The 17798-nt window shown below is 40.7% G+C and overlaps 1 protein-coding gene across 2 annotated transcripts in view; it reads left to right on the forward strand.

The window, feature by feature from the left end:
* LOC125463097 (guanine nucleotide-binding protein G(i) subunit alpha-1) overlaps positions 1-17798 on the forward strand; it is a 171667-nt gene that overhangs the window by 30649 nt on the left and 123220 nt on the right. The window contains exon 1 of one of the 2 annotated variants that reach the window (XM_048553821.2): positions 16664-16683. The exons of the other annotated variant lie outside the window; for it this stretch is intronic. The gene's annotated coding sequence lies outside the window, so the exon portion shown is untranslated. Of the gene's footprint in view, positions 1-16663; positions 16684-17798 lie in introns of those variants that run through there. 2 annotated transcript variants of the gene reach the window in all.

The following is a 17798-nucleotide window of genomic DNA, read 5'->3' on the forward strand; positions in this document are numbered from 1 at the left end:
CTCAGGAATGATCTCCCAGCCGCCTACATGGAAAACTTTCTGTTGACCGGAAGAAAAATAGTTCATTTTTTTTTCCTGCAACACCTGTTGTATGCTATGACTTTTAACTGATAAATCAGAGACCTTTTATAAACAAACCAGCTAACTTGCGTTTCTCATCACCAGTGGGTGAAACTGAAGAAAGATAACTGAAGCAATGTGCTGGACAGCAGGCGTCATAAAGATCACAACAGAACCTGAGAACAAAGATTACTGAACTCACAGCAGTTGATTCCATTTCCTTCTTGCAATTGGAATAAAATTAATGGGTCAATCAGAACCCATGCCTGAGTTCATGACGTTTTAAACATTTTCTCATTGAACAGATTTTGGAAAGAATTGCAGGAAAACTTTTCTAGTTTTTCTTCTCTGGCCATAAGTTACTTTACCCTGTCTGTTTGTGTGTGCATAAAGGGGCTAGTGTTTTAATTAGTAGTAGCAAATGCTGATGGTTTATAACTGTTTAGCTGTAGCTACTGTCCAATTACTTAAGATAAATAATAATTCTTGTTCAGTACAGAAACCTGATCTGTGCTTTGTATTAATCTGGTTCTGAAAGTCAAGTCAATTGGATAACTTATATTGGCTGTACCTTATAAAGTTTTTAACTTTTGTGACCACTCTGGGGATCATGGGATTTGATTTCCAGTGTGCTATCCCAGTGAATCTTAACCACTTCAATATAAATGAGACAGGTTAGGGAAATGTATTCCATGCAAATAATTCTGCAGACATAAAAATGCCAAACACCTGGCATTTCAAACTTTGTTGTCCCGTCGTATTTCTTCCACTTTAAAACCACAGATGCCAGACCTGATGAGCCTTTCCAGCAATTTCTTTTATCATTTCTGATTTCCAGCATGCACTGTTCTTTCGGTTTTTATTTTGTTTTAAAACCTACCATTTAAGTGCAATTCTTTCCAAAATCTGTTCAATGAGAAAATGTTTAAAATGTCATGAACTCAGGCATGGGTTCTGATTGACCCATTAATTTTATTCCAGTTGCAAGAAGGAAATGGAATCAACTGCTGTGAGTATGTGTTATGCAAAAATCTGGTAAACAAATCAACAGAGAGTTAGTAGGAAAGTGCTGAATTAACCTCTTTGATTCCTTCAAGAAGCAGATGACCAAATTAGCAAACTCTCCAATGTGACATTGCTACACTTGTAATAGGCCTTTGACAAAGTCATGTTGGAATGACTTATTCGAGTTCAGATCTGTGGGAATTCAGGATTAAACCAGAATAATGGATAAAATATTAAAGCAGATAATGGGGGCTCTTGTTAAAAGAGGTTTATCAGAATGTGAGGGGGGAGTGAGGAGGTATTGCATACAATTCTTCACGGCCCAGTGTTGGGCCCATTATTATTTCAAATTTACATCAATGATGCAAATTCAGAAACTGAATGCAAATTGAAAAATTTTGCGTCTGATAGAACACTTGATGTGCTAGTGTAATTGAAGGAATCACCTTAGAAATCAAAGAATGTGCTCATAAATGATGCATGTAGACAGGAAAGATGTAGATAAAATTCAATGCAGGTGCATATAAAGTACTGCACATGAAAAGAAAAAATGCAAATCAGACGTCTTTCATGAATGGCAATGAAGCCACTAAGAATAAAATTGAAAGTGACCTAAGAGTCCCAATAGATTTGATGACCCACGTATGCAATCAATGCAATGCAATTATCATCAAAATCAATACAATGTTGAAGTATATAGCCTAAACAATAGGATAAGTCCGATTATCCTGACCCTGTTCCAGTCGTCAAATGAACAATGCAGTGGTCTGCTTCACCTGGATACTGATAGTGCAGATAGAGGTCATTTGGCCCATTACATCTGCACTGACCCTCTGAAGAGCATCCCTCACAGATCTACCCTATCCACCGTAACCCAACATTTATTATGGTTCACCCACTTGACCTGCATGTCCCTGGACACTGCAGGTTATTTAGCATAGCCAATCACCTAACTTGAACATTTTTGGACTGTGGGAGGAAACTGGAACACCTGGAGGAAACCCATGCGGATCTGGGGAGAACTTGCAAACTCCACACAGACTGTTGCCTGTGAGTTCCCAGTGCTGTGACACTGTGTCCAGTTCTTTTCACCAAGAAACAAAGGAGACATTCACAAACAAGACAGCTATGTGGCTAACCCTTAACTGCGCTCTGAAATGGCCAAGGAAGCCATTCAATTCAAGAACACTTAGAGATGGACACCAAAACCTGGCCTTGCCAATGATGTCCAAATCCTTTTCAAAAACAATAAAGAAAGAAAATTTAAGGACCAGAATTACTGCAGCATTCAGCCAAAGATTTGATTCCTAATGTGAAGAGATTTAATATGAAGTAGGTTTAACAAAACTTTCATCCTAGAAAGAATGTGTTTGAGAGATAATCATATAGTAGTTACTTATGAAACTCAATATCACACAGAATAGTTGAGGTAAAAGCATAGATATATTTAAGAGGATGTTCAATAAATAAATGAGGGAGAAATGAACATTGTCATGCTGAGATAATGTATGGTGTAAGATTTGTGAGGAGTGTAAACATCAGCATAGGCCGTTTGAACTGATCATAATGTTTTTGTGCTATGAATATGATGTTATGGCATAGAACCATACAAGTCAATGAAGGCAATTAGGGAAATAAGTGAAGCTAAATCAGTCTATTACTTTGAGTAAAATTGTAGAGGACGATCAAGGAGAACTGAGGTCCAATCTAGTAAAAAGCAAATTGGAAAAACCTAACATAAACGGATGTGTTAAATGAAGGTTTAAAGTCTGTATGCCTCTGCAGTCCTTACTTTCTTCATCTAGGTTCCTTATCCAAACACACATCCAACACACTATTTTCAGGTGTTAACTTTGGTTGGAAGGTAGGGGCATAATTCATCCATTCCAAGAAGGTAAGTGGAGGGAATTTTAAATATGATAATTTGGTTGTGAACTTTCTTTGTATTTAGGTTTGGCACTGGTTGGCTGGGGTTGTCACTGGGGAGCACAATTGCAGAATAAGTGACTGCTTTGAGGAACGCTTCCTTTCAGTCTTAATAAGTTTCAGTTGCTTTTCATTTCAATTTTCCAGCTTATTATCTTGCTGAGATTTTGTCCTTGGTTTGCTGAGGGGATCAACGCTCAATGGAAGCCTGAAGGACATACCACCCCACCAATCTCCACATCCAGCGCATCATCCTCCGCCATTTCCATTACCTGCAATCTGACCCCAACACCAAAGAGACATTTCCTTCCCCACCCATATTTGCCTTTTGTAGAGACCACTCTCTCTGTGACTCCCTTGTCCACTCCACACTCCCTACCAACCCCATCACACCCAGCACCTTTCCATACAACCACAGGAAGTGCTACACCTGGATCCTACACCTCCACCCTCACCTCCATCTGAGGCCCAAGACAAACTTCCCATGTCCAACAGGGGTTCAACTGTACATCCTCCAAACTGGTCTACCGTATCTGCTGCTCCCAATGTGGGGGCTGCTATATCAGTGAGACCAAGCACAGACTCGGTGACAGATTTGCGAAGCACCTGCGCTCCATACACTATAATCAACAACACCTTCCATTCGCCAACCATTTTAACTGCCCCTCCCACTCCCTACTTGACATCCTGGGCCTTCTCCAGTGTCACAACGACGCCACCCACAAATGGGAGGAGTAGCACCTTATATTCCATCTTGGGAGCCTGCAACCTGATGGCCTAAACATGGAATTCACCAGTTTCAAAATCGGCCCATCCCCAGCCACGTCCCATGTCCAACCAAGGGAAGAAATGGCCTTGTGGTGTTAATCCAGGGACCCAGATAATGTTCTGGGGACCTGGGTCCGAATCTACAACGGCAGATGGTGGAATTTGAATTCAATAAAATATCTGAAATAAAGAATCTAATGATGACCATGAATCCATTGTTGATCGTTGGAAAAAAAATCTGATTTACTAATGTCCTTTAGGGAAGGAAATCTGCTATCCTTACCTAGTCTGGCCTACGTGTGACTTCAGACCCACAGCAATGTGGTTGACTCTTAACTACCCTCTGGGCAATTTGGGATGGGTAATGAATGCTGCCTAGCCAGTGATGACCTCATCTCATCAATGAATGAAGAAAAACAAAACCCTCCCTCTCATCCCAGCCTCCTTGACCTGACACTACCTGTACATCTCCTTCCCCACTCATCCCACTGACCAATCCCCACTACCCTTACCTGACTCCACCTATTGCCATCCCATCTACCTTCCCCCAGCCCTATACCTCTTCACCTCTATTCATTAACCAGCTCCCTTCCCCTTCCCCCTCCCCAACTCTGATGAAGGGTCTAAGCCTGAAACATCATCTGTCCTGCTCCTCTGATGCTGCATGAGCTGCTGTGTTTCTCCGGCTTCACACTGTTTTGATCCTGAAAGAGAGCTCCTCATCTTTCAATTAGGCACCTTATAACCTTCTGGATTCAACACTGAGTTCAATAAACTTAACCTCTGTCATCCCATTTTGCTTCCTTTATCTTTGCGGGTTATGGTGTTACTCTCATTTTTCTCTTCTTTTTGACTTTATGACAGTATTTCATCATTCCGTCACTACTGCTAACTCTAGGGTCACCTTTTGCCTTTTTCTCTATCCTGTTACCACTTCATTTGTACTGCATCACTTACTGTTTTGTCATTTAATCTCTCCTTTCTTCCACCCTATTTCTTGCCTGCCATATGGTCTTTCTGCACTCTCTCTCTTACACTTGCTGAAAGCAAATACATTTCAAACTGCTCCTAGTTCTGATGAATAGCCATCAAAATAGAATGTTGAGCTGAATTTTCCCAGCCCTTGAACGACATGGCAGTGGTGAGACATTTGGAAAAATACGGCACAATCAGAAAAATGAGCTTCTTGATATCAAGAAAAAAACAAGTAGACTTTCCACTTCAGCTTTGAATGGTGAAGTGAGAATCTTGAGAGTGAGTGGTGAGAAGCCTATTTGCATGTATTTTTAATCTAGTTATAATCCTTGTTTATTTGCCTTATTTATATGCCATTTCCCATACTCCCACAGGCTGGAGAGAAACTAGAAGGTGAAATTGCTGACAAATAAGTCAGAGCAGGTATCTGGTAGTTACAGCTTGCTGATGGCTTCTCCTGCCCTTCATCCTGGTCAGCAGTCCTCACCATCTCAGTTTATGCTCCATGGGCTGTGACTGCTTGCATCCTCTGCCCGTGAAGGTCGACATTGGAAATGCACCAGCCTCACTTCATCGCCCAGTCACCCACCTGAATGATGCGCTTTGGAGCCACTGATATCCTTCATTGTCATCCTGCTGCTTTAATACACACAGAGACCATGCCATGCATCTGAGCAAGACGCATCTGAGGCTCTTCACTTGTTTCTCACTTTGTACCTACTTGAACGCTCTATGAATTTTTGTTTTGCTTTGCTTTTTGTGTTTTGCTGCCTGATTCAGACCTTACAGGCTGATAATATTTCTGTCTTATCTCAACTTTTTAGCACAGGCAAAAAGCCAAGCAGCTTGTTATAGTTGTCAACAGTGATTAGTCAGAGTGTTGGAAAATCTGAAACAAACACACAGAATGCTGGAGAAACTCAGCAGGCCTGCCAGCATCTGTGGAGAGAGTTAACATTTTCAGTACAGGATGACTTTCCTTTAGAACAGTATTACCTTGCTGTTTAGCACTGACACAAAGTCAGGCAGCTTGTAATGGTTGTGGTAGAAAGCAGTCAAGAGGATGGACATATTCCTGTATGGTGTTTTCTTATGTCACTCTGACTCCTGCACTATTTTCCAGCACCCAATGTCCCAAGCATCTTATTGTTCAGGGAGACACTCATTAGCCACAAGGTTCCAGAACAATATGTCTCCTGTACAGTTGAGGAGCACGGCCTGGCATCCAGTTGGAGCTCTAACAGTATGGGGAGTAAGTCATAGTCAGTCTTATTCCAATGCAGGCAATCCAGGGAAAACAGGAGTGAGGTCAGCATTCCTTGTAACCTCTAATGATTAGCCAATTGTGTGCTCTAACTCCTTGAGCCAAGCCTTCCTCATCATTTAATGTAGACTAATGGCCGAAAGCCACTAATGCAATGACAATGCCCCTGGAAAGATGGACCATGTTACCAAAGTTGCAGGCACTAGTGATTTACCCACTACATGCTCACATTGCAGCAGCTGCTGACTTCAATCCTTGGTCCATTGAATATTGTCTCGGGATAAGGATGGGTGACCTCAGTACCGTCAAGATTATACTTGCAGCTACATAGAGACTCACATAAACAGATGATAATCAGAATTATACGTACATATTTATAAATGTGAGAATATATTTACAATTAAATGTCACTTGTGCCATCAATGTACCCTCAGAAGGTCTTCTCCATTCTCTTCCTCACACTAAGTCTCAGTGCTGTACCTGTCCACAGCTCGGGTGAAGGTAGCCTGCTCCATGGTGAAGCCCTTTGGCCTTGGAGCTTTGATCAGCTGACACTGGGGTTATTTGTGGTTAGAGGGCCTAGGCACATTGAGCATGTCTGTGCCAGAGGCAAGAGCACCCTCCTTGGCTTGGCCTCCCACAGAGCAGCAGCTAGCAGGCAGGATAGAGGTGAAAGGTCTGGCGATCTCTAGAGTGACCTCAGAGGAGACTTCTGGGAGTGGTCTGAATGTGGTCCTGTTTTTGCTGGCTGACCTCTGGCAACACCCTTTCTATTTGTGAACAAGAGGTAGCTAGAGTGAGGTCAAAATCTCTTGCCCTTGTTGCCTTCCTGTTAGTACTGGGGCAAATAGTTAGAGCAATGAGGCCAGGTCTGTTCACATATCCAGTGGACCGAGACCTGGTGTTCTGTGGCAGACACCAACTCATGTCCACTGCCTTCCCATATCCCTGACTGTTGCTCCTGAGTCTACCTATGCATTTGCATAAAGTCCCTGATGCCAACAGTGCAGGTGCCCGCATTCAGCTGCCCTCTAAGTGCCAGTCAGCTGTCTTCCTTGACCAGCTGTGGCATTGAAATGCTTCCCAGCAGATCGTGATAAAATACCTATCAATGTTTTTGTGTCTGAGCTGGTGGCAGCAGCCTTGCTATTCCTTTCTCTGAGGCATTGTGTGTTCTTCTTCAGAGGTGATGAAGGAGATACCTTATAGGTGACACTCTTGATCACAATCACAGTTGTCATGCTACAAGATTCAAAAGATACTAAGTGTCATGACAGATGTTTATAAGTTGTGGCAGGTGGAAAGTACATTGATTGAGGGGTAAATCTGAGAGTGCATGACAATGAAGAATGACTTTTTAATTGGTTTCTGAGACATGCACCTCTGCAGGACCTCTATCCTAATCCTTGTCAGTGAGCGAGGACCAAGAACTCTCTTCATAAAGGGTGGGAGGGGGGGGGGTGCAAATGATAGGCAACTATCCTGGTCCTTTCAGTTCCTTAATAGGCTCTTTTCATGCTGTGATAAGAGAAAGGGAAGGATTGAGAGAAATGACATTGAATGGCACATTTGTTAGTGTTTGTGCAGGTGGGGAAAAGTGGTGTTGTGTCCTGAGTAAGTGAGTGGACATTGCAAAGGCCAAGCAGGATCAGTAGTCTGAGGGTGTTGGCTAGGGTTAGAGCAAGTGAGGGGAGATGTTGCAAGTGAGTGTGAGAGTGATAGGGCGTGGGAGGTGGGTACAGGAGCAAAGATAGAGTGAATGTGAGGTGGCAGGGAGAATATGGTGGCACTTATGTTGGCAGAGCAGAGATGGTCATTAACCTTCTTTCCACCTTGCTGGGCATTATCCAAACCATGGAGACTGCAATGACCTGTGTGGCAACCTCAGACCAGGCTGGCAAGTTGCGGTCTCGCTTGGCAGTCCTGGTGAAGGGGAACATACCACCTCTTCACCACTTTAAACACAAGGATGTCAAGGTCCCTTTCTGCAAAGAAGGCACCAATTTCCCCTTGTCTGCCACCACATCCACCAAATTGTGTGTAGGACAGCCACAGAATGCAATCAGATGTCCAGGTCCAGGTGCATGACAGGCATTTGAATATGACATTGGCTCCAGGAAGGTTGGCCTATTGTAGGATATCCAGCAAATGGTGAGTTCTTTTGGTTCCTATGAGTGGGACGAGGCATGAGAATCAGAGTAGAGGGATGCTGTAGAGAGGCAGCAGGTAGTTATCGAGACAGGTTTATGATAATAGTGAGAGAAAACTGACATGGCCTTTTGGAGAGGAACCTTCCATGAAACTCGACAGAAATAACACTTTACCAAAATATAGTAAGATTCAATCACCTATTTGATCTTTTAAAGTATGTTTAATTTGATACAGTGTTAAAAATTAAGTGACAGGCTTTTGTACAGAACTTTGTGAAAGTTACTTTTAATTTCTATGTACACATTGCAGGTTTGCCTCATGCAGAAAAATCAGAGATTCCACATTGGACTTCATGTCAAAAATTAGTTTTCTTTGAAGGATCAACTGTGAACAATTTCAGTATTGCTTTGAAAGGAGCATAAAAATAGTTATTTGATATTTTTACTGCATCTGAGATGAAGATGTAAGTGCAGACCTGCCAGTCTGCATCTTGCTCTTAACTCAGCTAGCAGATTTTGCAGACTCCATTTCCCCATGTATTTCAAACATCTTCACTGGCACCGTCACCATTCTTCACTCTGATGTTGATTTCCAATTTGCTCCTTCTTTCTTTAATAGTGACCCAATCTCTGACATGAAAAAAAAAATCCAAATTTCCAAAAATCCCTGGAAGAGAGATGTGTTTGGACTAAAAGTCAGAAAAATTGAAAGTCACACTATTAAATTCCTCATGAGAGCTCAGCTGGGACTGAAATCTTGTTGTGTCTGACATCAGGCAGCTTGTCGGTTGTGCTGTATGTGTTGAAATAAGCTTAATTACAAATGTGCTTGGATTGCCTGGATTCTGCAGAAAGAAAACGACCCTGAACAAAATACAAAGAAACTTGGATAATTCCACAATTTCTTTTAGCAGGTGCAAGGAAATCTGAAACCATGATTCACTCCTACAGTTTTGTTTAAAAAGACAAACATGGCCCAGAGTCAAAGGTTGTACAAATAATGTCAAGAATAGTGAAGAAATATTCACTGTGTAAATTTTTTTTAAAAGTCAAGTTTCAAACAGTAATAGGAGACTTCCTGACATGGCTACATCAGCTTTTTTTATTTTGAAATTGTTTGCTGAGCTTACTTTCATTGGAGCATCACAGAATTCAAATCACATGTATAATTTCCAGACTAATTAGCTAATGAAAGCATGATGCTATGAATGTTCTGTACAGTAAAAAGAATAGTTTCTTCACAAAGTAAATGTCAGGTATGAACTTAGCCTAACAAAAAGTACATAATATACGTAGTTCAATGTCCTCAACTAAAGTTGGTCATTGTAATTAAATGTTTCCTTAAGATTTTCATCCAATCAATGTGGTGAAATGTAGAAGATTCCAGAATTGTTATTTTACCTTGGCGAGCTTAAAAATTATTTTTGTTTTGTAAAGTTGACTATAAAGTGTTGTAAACTGGAAATAAGACAGAATGAATAGCAATGAATGATGGGAAGAGCAGTCTCCTTTACCACAGGGGAAGAAATGCAACAGGCCGCTGGCACTCGAAGGACTGCCAGAGACTAGGCATCTGCTCAGCCCCAGGTAGGAGAGCGCCCTGCATTGTTGGCAATCAATAACACCATCCACAGGGAGGAACAGGAGCAGCAGACATATGGGAGGCATTGGCCTTCAGTGCCCAGGGGCTGCAGCAGTAAAGCTTTGCCCTGGGAATAACAACTGCCTCAAGCATGCAGTCATCTGATTACTTCCGTAGACAATTTGGTGGCTGCCATGTAAATCTAGCTCCAGCACTCTCAGATTCTACAGGATAGACTCACAGATCTGCATTCCTTCACCCCAGCCACTATGTTTCATGATCAAAGACATAGTGACAGGGGCATGGAGACCCTCCAGGTGCCCTTCCTCAAAAGCAGACGGTGTAAAGCCAGGAGGCATCCATCAGACATCGCCTCTCAGGGCATCCCAGAGGTGGCCAGGCCCTCCATTTCTACCCAGCTTGTCCCTGCCCAACTCTTGGAAGTTAAAACCGAGGAAAGTGCACTTGCATCTGGCTATGGAACCTGAACCAGCACTAAGATATAGTGTGAGGAAAAGAATGAGAAAAAAACCTTTTGAGAGCTTATTAGTAACATGGGTGATGGCTCACTGTATATAAGACTCACATGTCCATGAATGTTAATGGTTTTTCAATATATCTGTCTGTCTAGCTCTGAACGTCACTGTGCCACCAAAATACCTAACATTTGTCCATTTAGCATGTAGCATGGATTGTTATCTGTGCTGAAAATCTGCTCAACATGTGCAAGCGAAATCCATAAGGCATCCATAGAACACTATGTTCTGTTGCCCATCTTGGTACAATATCTCTACTGTTTCCCAGCCTCTGTGTGTGGAACTGTTGGTGTTGAATGATGTGGTCCTCAATGCCTGGGACAGGGAGGTACACAGCAGACAGCTAGCCATTTCATTATGATCACCAGGGATTAGGTCTGTATCCTGGACAGTGCAGGGTCTGAGCCAAATGTTCTTGCTCTCTTAAGGTCGTCAGATCATTGATTCTAGGTGTATGGTCCCTCATAGGTCATGTGCTCTTCCCCCAGTCTGCCTTGAAGCTAGGGTGCTGCTGACCATGTACAATTCCCTTTCCTGGAATGCCCTGTTCCCATTCACACTTTACTGCATACCTCCTTACAAATACAGTTGCCTTCCTTCACAATTGTCATACCCCATTTGCCCAGGTTACAGTCCCCAAACAGGTTCCAAAGTCTCCTCACAGTGATAGCTGTTATCACCATCTGTCCCCTACCTTCTCTGGACTGACCAAATGGAATGTCTGTGGCCCATCACTTGAACAACCCAACTGGCCATCCAACATGAGAGTACCAGACTCCTGACTGATGCCTCTACATTTCTTGGACTCTCGGACTAGCCACTGCGAAGCCACAGGTCTGACTGTAATCCACACCCTGGATTATAGAGACGGAGACATCCTAACCAAGAACACCCTAACACCCTGACCACACAACTGACCATGGCCAATCCCCTGGCCTGGTATCAAAGGCTGCCCTTAGCTTGCTATGTCAAGACCCCCTGACTGAGAGGAGCCTTCAAGGACTTTGGCAAGGAGCACACCCTTAAGACTTTGAGGCATAGCTGCTTGCATATGTGGTGTGTCTGCCAATATTTGACATCTCCAACAACATGATTCCTGCCTATTTGCTCAGGTTTAGTATTTCTTCAACGAACATTTTTTGTATTTGAGATAAATCAAATTGCATCAAATCTAAAAAAAATTGGTAACTCACACATTTGAGAAGGCCAGTTGTTTTAATTTTAAGATCATCAGCAATGTCCTTTTTGCAGAAATAATTGCTACAATAAAAATGAATCAGATGTAACAAATATTGCCCAAATAAAAAATAACATGGTGTAGAGCTGGATGGACACAGCAGGCCAAACCGCATCAGAGGAGCAGGAAAGCTAACGTTTCAGGTCAAGATCCCTCTTCAGAAATTTTTTTGAAGTAAGGTCTCGACCTGAAACGTCAGCTTTCCTGCTCCTCTGATGCGGCCTGACCTGCTGTGTCCATCCAGCTCTACACCTTGTTATCTCAGATTCTCCAGCATTGGCAGTATCTCTTGCCCAAATAAAATCTAGCTGGAATGTGTATAAGGGAAATAGAAATAGTAGTTTACGATGGAAATAATGATGTTTTAAACTGTTCCTATTTGGTCACATCATTATATTTTTCACTTTGCCCGAGTCGCACAAGCAGTGCTCTGCTATTAAGGAGTAAATCAAACAGTTAGTATCAAAATATACACATGCATTGTTAAATTTGGAGAACAGGAGGATAACATCCAAGATGTCTTGCTCTTCACAAACTTCACTTCATCAATATATCTTGAAAAGGCATTCATGTAGAAGGTCAACAATTTGTGGTAATAATGTGATAGTTGACAACACATTAGAAAACGGTTGGCCATCCTGCTCATTCAAACATAAGTGATCTTTAAAGCGCATGGTAACTTTTAATTGCTGCCTAACAATCTCTCTTGCAAAGGAAATATACTTTTAAAAATGTGGAATTTCTGTGCATGATTTTGAATTTAATTCATTATTCAATCTAATAAGTCTCAAGTTTAGACCCTGTGTAGCTCAGAAGGAAGACGCACCATTGCTTGCTCTGTTTACACAGATCCGGTTTCCCAGAAAGAACTGCATTATTTTGGCTCTTGAGTAACTACAAATCCCAGCACAAAAGTGCAAGTAAAATGGATGGCTAGCACCATGTTCTTGCTGCTAATCTATGAAAATGTATACAGGTCCAACAAGAGTACAGCCCTTCTGCTGTTTCATTCTGAGAGTCAGGCTCACTGAGACAATTTTATGAGGACCAAATTCAGTTGGGGATACAGAATGACTGTTGAAATCTTGTCTTAATTGGACTCATTAACTATAAGGGGCCTAGCTTTGAGCACCATTCTTTATGGTTGTACAGTCCACAGCTGTGTCCACATATTCATTTAATGCTTGAGGAAGTTGGAACATGATTTTTTTAAAAATTATTTCCCCCTTGCTATTCTGTTGAGTGTAATATAAAAAAATGTTGAGAAAATTATTCTTGGCTCAGATGTGTTCAATATGCTTTTTCAAGATTTAGAAGCTACAGTGTCTCATTTATGCTTTGTTAAGTAATCTGGATGAAGTTCAGCTTTCCCATGGAAACCAGCCAGTTTTCCCTTTATCTGTCATTGTAGCTTTCATAACTAGCACCTACCTGGGCCAAATGCAGCTCATATCTGTTCCAGAATACTAAGAAAGCACCAGTGAGAATCTGTCTCAATATACATCACATTTGTTTTTCAATTATATCAAAACTATCTTCACAATTTTTTAAACATACCTTACGCTAGGCTTATGAAAATGAAAATTGTTACATATTTCTAGATTTTCAGTTGTTCCTTTTAGTTTCTAACGGAATGTGTTTGAATTCAGTCACATATCTTAAGTGAGATCTGGATTACATCAAAGCCACCTATCTATTTTTAATTAACGTGCAGCGTAAGTTTCAAACAAAAGATTATGAGAGGCATAGATGAAATGGGTAGCCAGCGACCTTTTCCCAGGGCGGAAGTGACAATTGCGAGGGGGAATAATTTTAAGGTGATTGGAGGAACGCATAGGGGAGACGTTAGAGGTAGGTTCTTTACACAGAGAGTGGTGGATGCATGGAATTCGCTGCTGGTGGTGATGGTGGAGTCAGATACATGAGGCACATTTAAGTGACTCTTGGATAGGCACATGGATAACAGTAAAGTTTAGGGAATATTGGGTAGTTTTATCTTAGAGTAGGATATTAGGTCAGCCCAACATTGTGGGCCAAAGGGCCTGCACTATGTGCTACTGTTCTATGTTCTTCTGAAAGCCATCTAATAATCAATCAATGTGATGATTTAGCTCAGATATGTCCCAGTGTAGTTATAATCCAGGCCTAGATTTATTCTAAATGGTAGGACAAGCAATGACTGTCAAATGGAAACAAAAATATCTTTTTAAAATAAAAATCATTGGCAGCAATTTCAAAAATGGTTGTATGTCATTGCAGCATACAACCAGGTCTGCTTGAGGTTAGAGTATGGATTCTTTTTGTGAAATCACTTTGGCTGGCTATTTCCTTGGAGCTGTTACTTTTTTACTGTTTCAGCAGAACTGTGGTGAGCATGCTCTTCTTATGTGTGCAAATGGATTTTCTGCAAGCAAATTTTTGGCAACTGGCCTTTGCCTGTTTTACCCTTGGAAATGTTGACTGAGTTACTTTGGTGGGTTAATACCTACGTAGAAAACTTTATCTCCAGAGATGGTGATGTAGAGATCAACAACAATATGTATTGGCAGTGCAACATTGGTCTGGGCATCCAACACGGCCATGAAGCTGTGATTCCACATGTCCATTGTAGGACCAACTGCAATTCTATGCCAGCAAGATGTGGATAAAGGACAGCAAGTGTGTCGTATAGGTTATAGTATTTCACATGTGCTGTCTAGTTAATATCCTGTACATCACATGGGCAAAGCGACTATATCAGTAACCAAGAAGTACTAAAATGGACTAGTCAGAGGAATCTGCTAGACTTCATAGCAGAAAGATGACTGAGACAGGCAGGGCAAGTATCTCCCTTGCCAGACCCATGCCCTGCCAAAGAGGCAGCAGAACGATTACCACCAAGTCATAAAAGAAGGTGCCAAAAAGGACCTGGCAATATGCATTTACAGGAGGACCTTCAAGATCAGAGCACCACCTATGCTGGATCATAGTGATGGTAGTGGATCAGGTACAGAGTCTTGCTATCCATTGACCTGTATGGGACCGAAAGGTTATAATCTAATTAGCTCAGTTATTTTCAGCGGCTTGACACGAGTTTTAACATGAAAAAACTTTATAAGAAAGTCAAAGCATTCAAATGCTCACATTGCATAGTTAATTTACATATTTGATGAATGTAGAGACAGTATAGGGTGAATGGAAGGAATATAAAGTTGCTGGAAAAGCTCAGCAGGTCTGGCAGCATCTGTGAAGGAGAAAACAGAGTTAACGTTTCGGGTCTGGTGACCGTTCCTCAGAATTCAGTAGGCTGAATGGTCTACTTTTGAACTGAATAAATATACAATTTTGAATTTTAAACTGTGATCCCATGCTAGGAGGGTGAGTGAAATTGGAAGAGACACCACAGTGATTCTTGATAGAGTTGGGAAAATTATGTAAGTGCACAGAACAATGGAAGATGAAATTTGATGTAGCAAAATGTAAAATTCTGTATCAGAAGGAAAAATAGGCAACAGGTATAGTCAATGTCTTATTCTGTGCATGAAATTGAAGGAAACTGTGGAATATTAGAAGATTCAATAGTAAACACATCTAACCAGTCTAGAGTAACAATAATTAAAGCCACTGAATTTTACAGCCAAACAGTGGAAGATAAGCCAGAAGAAGCAAAACATATTTCAAAGTGCTTTATCCAGCCCCTTCATATCTACTTTCTCTATGTGAGACACAAGGGAAGTGATCAGCTTTGTGTAGCGTTGTATATGTCAGTCCATGATCTATAAACCACAGAGTTGGGTTTATTGCCAACTATGTACACTAATATGACATTACAGCATTATATATTATGCATTATTCAGAGACTCAGTTATACACTATGTACATATTAACTGACTATTGACTATTGACTAACTAGCTGTCAGTTGCTATTAGAGTTACTGTTGACTAATTGAATGAAGAGTAGGATGGAGGCCTCTTTCATTAGAATGTCATATTGTGATTCCATCTAACTGTCTTAAAGGTATAATCCCTTCCTTAGATCTGTGCAAAAATACAATATCTCCCCATTTCCCCTTAAAGAATAGGAAACCTGCTTTGATAAATATATATATAGATGCACATCTCAACACTATCTTTAAACATAAAGAAAATGCTTTGGTGGATGTATAATACAACTCGATCATCATAACTCACCAAGTAGCTTCATTCTGCATTGTGTTTGTCATTGTGTATGGATGTGTATCATGTTTGATTACTGTCTGGCATGATATTTTTGGTACAAAAGTCATTGTCTTGTATGATGGACAGCTGATCGGCACAAGTGAGATGTGTTGGCTGTTTGATCGATTTGACTGTAATTTTTGACAATGTTGTATGATCTAGACTGGACACAAAATGGTAGCTCTTCACAAACCCATTTATTTGTGTGAAAATTTCAAATGCTGATTTTTTGCTCTCATTTAAGTTGGGATAACTATCTGCATGGTAGTTAATCATGCCCTTGTTCCATTTTCTTCCTCTTTCCAATAATGCATCACATATATTTGGTTGAGTGTTTAGATGGAAGAACTGTGTGGATCTGTCTTCCAAACTTTAGAACAAAACACAATGGGTTTACATTTTGTAATTAACATCTTCTTAGGCCTTTCAGGAATACATCTGCTTCCAATGTGATAAGCTTAGAGAGATCATAGTATTGATGAATGCACCTCCTGAAAAAAAAATCTTTTAAGAGATTTAAAATTACGTTGATGACATTCCTGTTACATATATTTTGTGTCAGCATGCAGCAACACCTGAAGAAGAGATGCATCGGTCACAAAATTCAGAATATATGAGGCTAATAAAGTTGAAGAAACGGAGAAATCTTTGGAAGTCACCTTTGTTTCGTGGTGTTGGAATTTTTTATATATCTTCTATTTTGATAGGATGAGGTCTAATAGCACATGAAGAACATGTTAATCTGAAGACATTAACTTGCCTTGGGGTATTTTGATATTTTTTACTGTTGAAACTAAGTCTCATTTCCTTGCCGCTTCCATGAACTGATGAAGATTTGTGTCATGCTTGTGTTTAGATTTTCTAAGAACTACAATATCGCCTGTGATGCAGAGAAAACCTGATAGCTTCTCCATGATATAAAAAGGATATTGTCGGAACGTTTACTGGCTGATAGACAATCTAAATGACAATCTGAGAAAACAGTACGTACTGCATGGTATTCTAAAAGTTGTCAGTTCCAGTGATTCAGGCAAAAGGTGCATGGGGCAATATTTTATTTTGGCATCAAACTTAAAAAAAACTTGTTCCTAAAAATTTGGGATTAAGCTATTCCAAGTTAGGAATCTTGTGTGGACATTTCTTTTGTGCATTGTTCAGCCAACTTGGATAAAAACATACACATAAAGTGCCAGAGATAGTAAGAACTGCTGATGCTGGAATCAGAGATAACAGAGTGTGGAGCTGGAGGAACATAGCAAGCCAAGTAGCGTCAGAGGAGCAGGAACGTTGATGTTTCGGGTTGGGACCCTTCTTCAGAAATGGGCTAAAATGTATAAGAAATTGAAGTGCTCAAAGAAACACAAAGTCCAATACAAATTATCATAATAGTATGTAAAGAAGAGCCAAACTTCCAATCAAGGCTTGCAACAAAGTGTCATCTTTCTTCAAACTACATTGATGTGATGCTCAACTTTATGAATGATGGTATTTTATACCATGGGACCCACTCTCACTTTCAGCTTATCCTGAATGTGAATATGGCACTTGGAAGGAGGTAGTGCTGGGTTGTGAATCATTTTTCGGGCACAATAATGAACTACCTTCAAAGTTACCAACAGAATTAAATCAGTTTGGGAAGAGATTAGTCAGATCGTGCATAGAAGCAATGTTGTGTTTAGAATTTTTAATGTCTGAATTGATGTATTGGTTAACTAATGAATCATGATGATCTGTAAATCTGTGCATATATGTAGAAAGTGGTAGAGAGTTCTTCTGTGTTAGCAATGTAAAAGATTTCAGTATCCATCCCAATACATTTGCATTTAAGCTAAATAATGCCAATGCATGGGATGTCAGACCCATGGTAAGCAGTTAGCTTATTATGTGTAGTCTATTTGATATTCAGCTAATTTTCTGAGTACATCTCATGCAACATGTGAAAATCCATGATATTTGCACTTACATTAGTATCTATTTTGTCATATAATGTATGCAGTCCATTCTTGTAGGGTAAATCATTTGGATGGAATTAAGTCTTCATCTTTGCTGCTGGAACCCATGTGGTGTATCAAACTGACCACATGTACTGTCTGAACAC

The sequence above is a fragment of the Stegostoma tigrinum genome, chromosome 25 (assembly GCF_030684315.1).
Source record: "Stegostoma tigrinum isolate sSteTig4 chromosome 25, sSteTig4.hap1, whole genome shotgun sequence".
In the NCBI taxonomy this organism is placed as follows: domain Eukaryota; kingdom Metazoa; phylum Chordata; class Chondrichthyes; order Orectolobiformes; family Stegostomatidae; genus Stegostoma; species Stegostoma tigrinum.